Below are 9,494 nucleotides of genomic sequence, written 5' to 3'. Positions count from 1 at the left end.
TCTCTTCTTCTGTTCACGTCAATGGCAGAGATCCGCTTCCATCCTTTGACAGTCCATGCAAAAACTAGGTACCGTTGGACGGAAATCCAAGCCAGTCCACGCCGGCTCAAAGGCTTTGTCTTTCGGCACGGAGAGTGAGAGTTGTTTATGTTCTTTCCAGACAAGACTCTCTCTTTGCTTCCTCTTATTCAGGATCAGTGCGTCTAGGAGATTCTATTCGAGCGACCAAAGACATCCTTAACAACGGTCAACAACCAACCGTGACGGTAGAACACCCTCAGTTTCAAATAAAAAATATATAAGCGTGTTCAGTTTGTCTTTGTTCCTTAATACAGTGGCATCCGTCAAAAAAAACACCTGTGGCTATTAGCTTGCCCGGCTCAGGACTAGCTCTGTTTGTTTTATTTCCTTGTTTTAACGAGCCAAAATAGCATCATTTTTACTTGTGAATATAATGGGCTAGCTAGCAAGATACAGGGCACAAAAGCGTCAAGAACTTTTGAAATCTCTAGTTTGGTTTTGACTAGTTGATGAAACCTATTGGACTAACCCTATGCTCTAGGCGTGTATTTGAGATAGGTTGGTCCAAGTCTAAGTGATGGAGTTAGATGACACTAATGGTGATAGAGGTGGCCAAAAGATGGAGATCAAGTGCTCCAACTTGAAAAGAAGAGAGAGAAAACAAAACCCTATGAAGATCAAGGCAAGGTATAAATACGGATTTTGTTTTGCCAATCTAGACGCAATAGAGTGCGTGATTGGGTTTAGGATAAATTCAATTATCCAGTGCCACTAGGTGTTGAAAAACAATGCATTGCATATAGACCTAGTGCACAATGGTAAGCAAGCGAAAATGTTTATTAAAAATATTTTAGAAATACTAACTTGGCTCTAAATATGTTTGTGAAAACATTTGAGAGTTAGCATCGCTTGCAAGGGAAAGTTTGAGCTATTGGTGCCGCCACCTTGGGGGCACCGACATGCTGTCCGGTGGGGCCGGACACGGATGCTCAACGGTCGCGCGCATGCCCAAGTCTCTGGTGGTCACCTTGTTGTCCGGTGTGCACCGGACAGGGCACTTGACAGGGTCACTACGTAAAAAACGATTTTTAGTAACGGATCGTTTTTTTGTAGGGGCGGCTGGTGATGAAGCCGCCCCTACAGTGGCGTGCTCGGGTGCCCAGACACCAGCCGCCCCTACAAATGGAACAGTAGGGATGGCTGGTGTTACGAGCCGCCCCTACAAATGGCGTCTGATTTGTACGGGCGGCTCAATCACGAGCCGCCCCTGGAAATGCTATTTGTAGGGGCGGTTGGTGATTGAGCCGCCCCTACAAATTTGTAGGGGCGGCTCAATCACCAGCCGCCCCAACAAATGCCCCACATATAAAACAGATGCAGCACATTCTTCCTCCTCGGGTCACTCACTCTAACCCGTGAAAAAAGGTGGGGAGGCCTTGGGCACCTCCCAAAAATTGCTCTACTAAGGGGGAAGGTTTTGGTCTCAAATCCATTGGTGGAGAGGTTGTAGAAGGTAATAAAATGCTATTCCATACTTTTTTTAAAGTTTTAATGGTTGATTAGTGAGTAATTAGAGTTTTGTTTTTCTCTCTCTTCTATGGTGCTTGAGCTACTTATGAAGCAAATTAGACCCAAGTTTTAAATGTACTAGGGTAAATTAGGGAGGGAAACAAGATCATACCCTTATTTGGTCCATGTTTCTTGATTTTAGTGAACAATTAGTTAGTTTTATGGATGTTTCATGTGCATGTGGATCTAGATCTAGGGTTTGGTTTTTTTATTAATTTCATTTTTGTAAATTTATGTTTGATGAAATTGGACTAGGGTTTGTATGAAAGATATTGGGTAAAGTATAATTGTTGCTAATTGTTGTCTTTGAAATTATTTATTGTAATCAATAAATATGTATTTTAATTATTTATGGATAAATGGGCCATTAATTAATTTTCCTTTACCATGGTGTGTTTGTATGCTTCATGTAATTATATTAGATTTATATTCATATATATCTGAAGTATATACAATTATTCTCAAGTAATTATTAATTTGTTTTATTTTTATATATATCTGAATAAGTAGTCCTTTAATGTTTGTTTTGTTGTTGTTGTAAAAGATGGAGTACAGGAACTCTTGGATGTATGGTTCGTTAAGGTTTCAAGGCAGGTTTCCGTGAAGAGGTGGATAAATTTATTGAAGCCGCAAAGAAGCATGCAACAACATTGAAAGAGAATAAGGATACAATTATTTGCCCATATAAAGATTGCAAGAACCGTATGGCATGGACAGATGTGGCTATCATCATATCACATTTGATTATGCGAGGATTTGTTGAGGACTACACAGTGTGGATTCATCATGGTGAAACGGTTATTGTTAACGACGAGGATGAGGAGGAATACGATGATAAAACCATAGAATCCCTGGCAATGAACAAGGTGGTGATGCTGGTGGTTGGGATGGTAACGACGAAGGTGGTGCCATTAATGATGGTGGAGCACGTGTCGGGGATGAAGATGATTTGGAGGACATGATTCGAGCCCTTGGACCAGAGATTTTACTAAATAGCCCGAAAGGTTTAGAAAATTTGGAAAGGGTGACAAAAGCATCGAAGAAGACTGTGTATGGTGTTGAAAAGGGTTGTCCGACACATTGGACATTGCTATGTTTTGTACTTGAGCTGCTCATTCTGAAGGCTAAGTACGGCTGGTCAGACTGTAGTTTCAATGATCTATTGCATCTCCTGTCATGGGTGCTGCCACAACCAAACTCAGTTCTCACCAACACATACCAAGTGAAGAAGGTCATAAGTTCATTGACAATGGGGGTTGAAAAAATCCATGCATGTCCCAACCACTGTATACTTTTTGTGGTGAAACGTTCAAGTCACTGGATAAATGTCCCCGGCGTGGGGGCCAGCCGGTACAAGAACAATGACCTTTACGGTGGGGACGAAGCAAAGCAGAGAACAATGACCTTTACGGTGGGGACAAAGCAAAGCAAAGAGGAATAAGAAGGGTACAAAAATATGGTACAAGAATCTCAGCCCCTAGAGGACACTCCATTAGACAACGATGCAAAGCAGAGAAGAATTCCTGCCTTGGTAACGTGGTACCTGCCAGTGACCAACCGCTTGAGGACGTATCTTCCTAAACCCTAAAGAAGCCGCACTCATGACATGGTGGGATGTTGAGCGCAAGGTGGATTAATGATAAGATGCACACCCGGCTGATTGTAGTCAGTGGCAAAGGTTTGATGAGAAGCACAAAGAATTCAACAATGACCCAAGGAATGTACGGTTTGGCTTGAGCACCGATGGAATGAATCCCTTCAATGAGAGGATGAGCGACCACAGCACATGGCCAGTGATCTTGACCATGTACAACATCCCAACATGGTTATGTTCAGAAGAGAAAGTACCTTCTCCTCACTATTCTTATTTCTGGCCCTAACAACCAGGCATTGATATAGACGTGTTCCTCGAGCCTTTGATGCAAGAAATGGAGAGGCTATGGAGGCATGGGGAGCAGATGTACAATGTGTTCCGAAAGGAGGACTTCATATGTAGAGCAATAATATTTGTTACTATCCAATGATTACCCACGCTGTTTGCTTTGTCTGGACAGATCAAAGGGAAGACGGGATGCTTGGTTTGCTTGGATGGTACTACATGGGTTGTACCTGGATGCATCCAAGAAGATAGTTTACCTAAGAACCGACGCTTCTTAAAGACAAGTCACTAAGTACCGCTAGCAAATTGTTCTTTAGATTTTATGACAACGCCCCAGGAGATTGAACCCCCCTCCGGAGAGACGTCATAATGGAGAAACACGTGTATAGAATGGTAAAAACATACGGGTTGTCTATGGAAAGAAGAATCTGGATGGAACGAACAGAGATATGAAGCGCACCTCCTATCGAAGGAGTACCTTCAAGAAACAATCGATCTTCTTTTCAGTATCTGCTTATTGGCCAGACTTGGAGGTCCCCCATGCCATTGATGCTATGCACGTGCAGAAGAATGTCTTTGAGAGTCTCATTGCTACCTTGATGGACATAGGCAAGTCAAAGGATGGTCTGAAAGTACGGAAAGACATGGTGCAGCTAAACGTGATGCCACAGCTTCACCTAGTACCTGAGGCTAATGGAAAATACACTCTGCCCGCGGCGTGCTTCAACCAAACACCAGACAAGAAGAGTGCTATATGGCACTTTTCCTGAGGGGGATTCAAAGTCCCGACTGGGTTTTTAGTAAATGAGAAGAAGCTAGTGTCGATGAAGGTACTTGTCAATAACACATTGCCCAGTGTGATGCTGACAGTGTTTCTACCTGTTGCAATCAGGGCTATAAAGCCAGAGTTCTTGAAAATGGCCATCACCCGCATGTGCACTTCTTTTTGAAGATCTCACGGAAGACGATTGGCAAGCAAGAGCTGAGTGACCTACATGAATTTATGGTGGAGACACAAAATCAACTGGAGATGTGTTTACCTCCTGCTTTTTTTATATATGCCACATCTCATGATTCACATGGTTCGTCAGATACAGGCGCTGGGCCATTGCTACCTTGCATGAAATGTGTCTACCGAGTGGTTCATGTTGGTTCTAAGTCATACTTGCATAATCGAGCATACATAGAGGGCTCCATGATAGAGGGTTACAATACTGAAGAAGTCGTTGAGTGCTGTCAAGAGTACCTAAAAGTACAGAAAGAGATTGGTAAACCCGATTCTCATCACAAGGGTAGGCTGGCTGGGAAGGGCACCAATGGTAGAAAAGTGTTCATCGACCATGATTACAAAGAGGTGAGTCGGGCGCAATTACAGTGTCTTGTAGAAGTATACAACTGATGCAACCGTAATTGATGAACACTTGGCTATCATTATGGCGGAGAGAATAGCCATTCGTATGATTGGGTCATGAAACAACAAAGCAACGACTAACTACATGGTCGAAGGACCAAACATACCGCCTAGAGAAACCATAGACTCTATTACCATCAGTAGGTTAGCGGAGGGGCCATCGAGACAATTGACATCTTGGAATGCTTATGACATCAATGGGTATACGTACTATAACGCACGCAAGGATAGTAAATATGTGAACCAAAACAGCGGCGTTCGAATAGAGGCTATCGATGGATTGGGGCAAAGATCCAATACTTTGGCATCATTGAAGAGATATGGGAACTTGACTATGGAAGGGATATAACGGTGGCCCTGTTTCGATGCCGCTGGATCAAACAACACCAACTGAACGAGATCGGATTGAGAGTCCTGGACCTCGAGAATCTAGGCTACCAAGATGACCCTTGGGTGCTCGCTTCACGTGTCGCACAAGTTTTCTATATGTCTGACCCACAAAGTAACCTCCCCCAAGAAGAAGACAAAGCACGTGGTTGCCTCCGAAAACAGCACATTATTGGAGTTGATGGCGTGGATGTTGAAGCTTACAATAACTATGAGATGCCGCTATTCACAGACTTTCCTAAAAGATCAGTGTTGTGGAAAAGAACCTCCCCAAAGACATAATGCCATGGGAACGAAAAGGTGTCAAGGGGAAAGTCGTTACAGGGCTAGCTAGTTGTTGAACGTGTAGTGTTTGTGTAAGTGTGTGTTTGTAAGACTTCATTTATGCATGCGTGTGAGACTATATATTTATGTACGTGTTTAAGACTACATATTTTTGTATGTGTGTGAGACTACATTTTATGCATGTATGTGAGACTACCCTTTGCAACATCCAGATGACTCTATTTGAACATCCACTCTATTACTACTAAAACTTTATGAAATCACTTAACACTTTATGAAATGAAGAAATGACCAAAATAAAAGTAGGAGATCTTGATGAGTTATACAACTTTTATATTCATCACCTTTACAGCTGAAATCATTTAGTGTTTGAAAATCAGGTTTGAAGCTGTCATTTTCTGAAATTTAAAATTTGAATTGTTCAAAATTAGTGACAAAGATAGATGACTAGACTAAAATGATAGAGCATGATTTTAGAAAATTTTAGGGAAAAACCATCATATTTGGAGTTAGTATGAGGGAGAAAAACTAGTTACAAGTTTCAGCCACAGATTAAAAAGAGAAATCACACTTGTTCATCATTGATCATCATGAACTGTGATTTTTCTTTTTAATCTCTGGTTAAAATTTGTAACTAGTCTTTCTCCCTCATACTAACTCCAAATGTGATGATTTTTTTCCTAAAATTTTCTAAAATCTTGCCCTATCAAGTTAGTGTGTTGATTTGGTCATTCTTTTCATTTGACAAAGTTTGAGCACTTCAAATTTTCAAATTTAAAAAAATGATAAGTTCGAACGAGATTTTCAACCATTAAATGATTTCAGCTGAAAAAGTGATGACTACCAAAGTTGTATAACTCATCAAGATCTATAACTTTTATTTTGATCATTTCTTCATCTGATAAAGTGATAGTAAACATTGTTCACAAATCAACATGTTTCTCGTATAGTTCATGAAACTATGAGTCATATGTGAATTTATGAATAATGTTTACTAATACTTTGTCACATGAAGAAGTGACCAAAATAAAAGTTGTAGATAGTGAGGATTTCAACAACTTTTATGTTCACGACTTTTATTGTTGAAATCATTTAAGGTTTCAAAATCTTGTTTGAAGTTGCCAATTATTAAAATTCAAATTTTCAACTGTTCAAATTTGGTCAAATGAAAATATGATCAAAATAAAAGTTGTACATATTGATAAGTTCTACAACTTTGGTATTCATGAGTTTTTCATCTAAAATCATTTACTCTTTCAAAATATTGTTTCAAGTTGAAATTGTTTGAGTTTCAAAATTTAAATCGTTCAAACAAAGATGACCAAAATAAAAGTTGTACATCTTGATGAGTTATACAACTTTTATGTTTACAACATTTTCATTTTATTTCATTTAATGTCATAAAATTATAGTCGAAGTTTTAAAATTCAAATTTTTAATTTTTGTTTTTTATTTTCTATATTGTTTTGAGTACAATTGTTTATATATATATTTCTTCATATATAGAATAATACAAAAATATTATATTTGTGCATATACATAATTGTTTCTATATTACTTTTATTTTGGTCATAATTGTTTTATATATACACAATTGTTTTTATAATACAGAATTAACAATTTAAAAAAAATAAAATATATTTCTAGGGCGGTTGGATCATGGAACCGCCCCTATAAATTCATTTGTAGGGGTGGCTAGATCAGGAACCACCCCTAAAAATGTATTTGTAGGGGACGGCTGGATCAGAAACCGCCCATACAAATCATCCCGTCTATAAAACAGAGGGCACACGGGTATCGTCTTCATTTGGGCGCTCTCTTCTCCTCCGACGCCGTCAGGCTGCCCCGCCGACGTTGGCCCGCGCCCCTTCCCCGCCTGACGCCGTCACGCGCCCCTTCCCCGCACCCTCGCGCCCCATCTCCATGCATCTCCCCGCACCCGCGCCCCCTCCCGCGCACCCGCCCTAGAGTTTCCAGAGGAGCGGCGACGCCGCTGGCGAGCGAGGAACCTTCAGCCTCCAGCGATCCCGCACCTCGGCCCCCGGTGCCCACCCCCATCTCCGCGCATCTCCCCGCACCCATGCCCCTCGCCCCTCCCGCGCCCCCTCCCGCTCACCCACCCTAGGGTTTCCAGAGGAGCGGCGACGCCACCGGCGAGCGAGAAACCTTCAGCCTCCAGCGGTCCCGCACCCGGCCTTCGACGCCCGCCCCCGCGCACTGACGATGCAGGCTTCTGGCGCCCCACGCCCAGGCCCCCGGTGTCCCGCCCCCGCACGTCGACGACGCATCAGTGGTTGACGGCCGTCTTCAACCTGTGCGCGTCGCCAGCACCTCGTCTCTAGCCTCCACTAGTCCCCGCCACATCTCGAATCTACAATGGACGGCAGGGTGTTCATTTTCCTCACCCTTTCTCTCCCTCTTCACTATTGCGTGCATACAAGGACGCCTCCAGTAGGCCTTGTTTTTGTTTGTCTCGACAGTAACCACGACATGTTTCTGATAGCCTACTGTTTTTTTTTGTATAATTTAAATATGTTTTAAATCTTTTAGTGATGCAAACCTTTATAAATTAGTCAGAAATAACATGACTCACCATCACTAAAAGGCAGCTTGCTTTTGTTGCAATCCCTAGAACTTAGGCTATGTGTTTAGCTGAAACCACATAACTTAAGCTCTGTAAGTGTTTGATGAGAAACAAGATAATTCATTTCCAATTTTAGTTTAGCACTTGTATGTGTTTACAGTATTGTTTAGCACTGCTCGGCCATTTCAGTTTCGAATACATGCATCTTGGTGCAATCTATCGCGCTTGCTTCTTGTTAAACCTCTCGGTTCAGTTGTGTCCAGTTAATTGATTGATGCTTGAGAGAGAAAGGAGCGACACCTGATTTCGCTACCTTAATTTGAATTGGTACATATCTTTATCTTTATATCTAGCTGTTTGGCCGATTAGAAGTGATTGAAAATGTCAAAATCCACTGCCAATTTGTGGTCCAATGCTCCAACTAGTAAGGACTAATAAGGAGCTAACTAGTCCAAAACAGTGCACCATCATGACTAATAAGTTACAGTCCGTCATGTGTGTTTTCTTCTCCGTCTCTACCTTTCCAATAGGATAAAGTCACATTATCAAAGCATTACTGTGTTGTATATATCCCCAAAATTACTGAAAATCCTAGATCTGCACGAATGCTTATTAGAACGGACAGCTCTATCTATCTATGCTAAGAAGAAGGTACAGAAATTGCAAACCATGCATACACACTAGTTTATAGTATAAGCAGATAGAAGGGAGAATAATCACGGAGAACATCAGTTAATTGCAGATTTACAGTTGATTTATTTGTTCAGTGGCTAGTGAGAACACTAAAAGGTAGTATGACAACACAAAAGAAACTTGATTGGATTTACAATGATGCACAAATGAACTGGAACAAAGGCCCCCGCCCAAATGCAAGGTTTTTCTTTTCCCTTCACCCTTCAGCATCACTTGTCTTTCTGACAACATGATAACCACATCTCCACAAGACCTTGCCAAACGCAATGTTCTTTCTTTCTTGCTATCGCTATCTGTCCATCAACAAGCTCATGATGGGTCATGAAGATAACCCTGGCCAACACGCAGCTCAATTCTCATTTCATGCGGTTCAACAATATTGATCTATCCCAACTTCTCATTATTTCTGTTGAGTAGTGTTAGGTTACTGAGTGCTGACATAGTGTATCCGATTTCTCTACTCTACTACTTTCTACTTACTACTTTCTACTTACTCTACTCTACTACTTTCTACTTACTACTACTACTTGCTACTTCTAGCTAGTAACTGTTGGCTGCTGTTGCTTTCTACTTACTACTACTACTACTCCTCCTACCACTACTCCTACTAGTACTCCTCCTGCTCCTACTACTACTCCTTCTCTATTTTTTTTTTGCTTATATAC

Source organism: Miscanthus floridulus, chromosome 8 (assembly GCF_019320115.1).
Source record: "Miscanthus floridulus cultivar M001 chromosome 8, ASM1932011v1, whole genome shotgun sequence".
NCBI lineage: Eukaryota > Viridiplantae > Streptophyta > Magnoliopsida > Poales > Poaceae > Miscanthus > Miscanthus floridulus.
Note: the sequence above shows the minus strand (reverse complement) of the source record.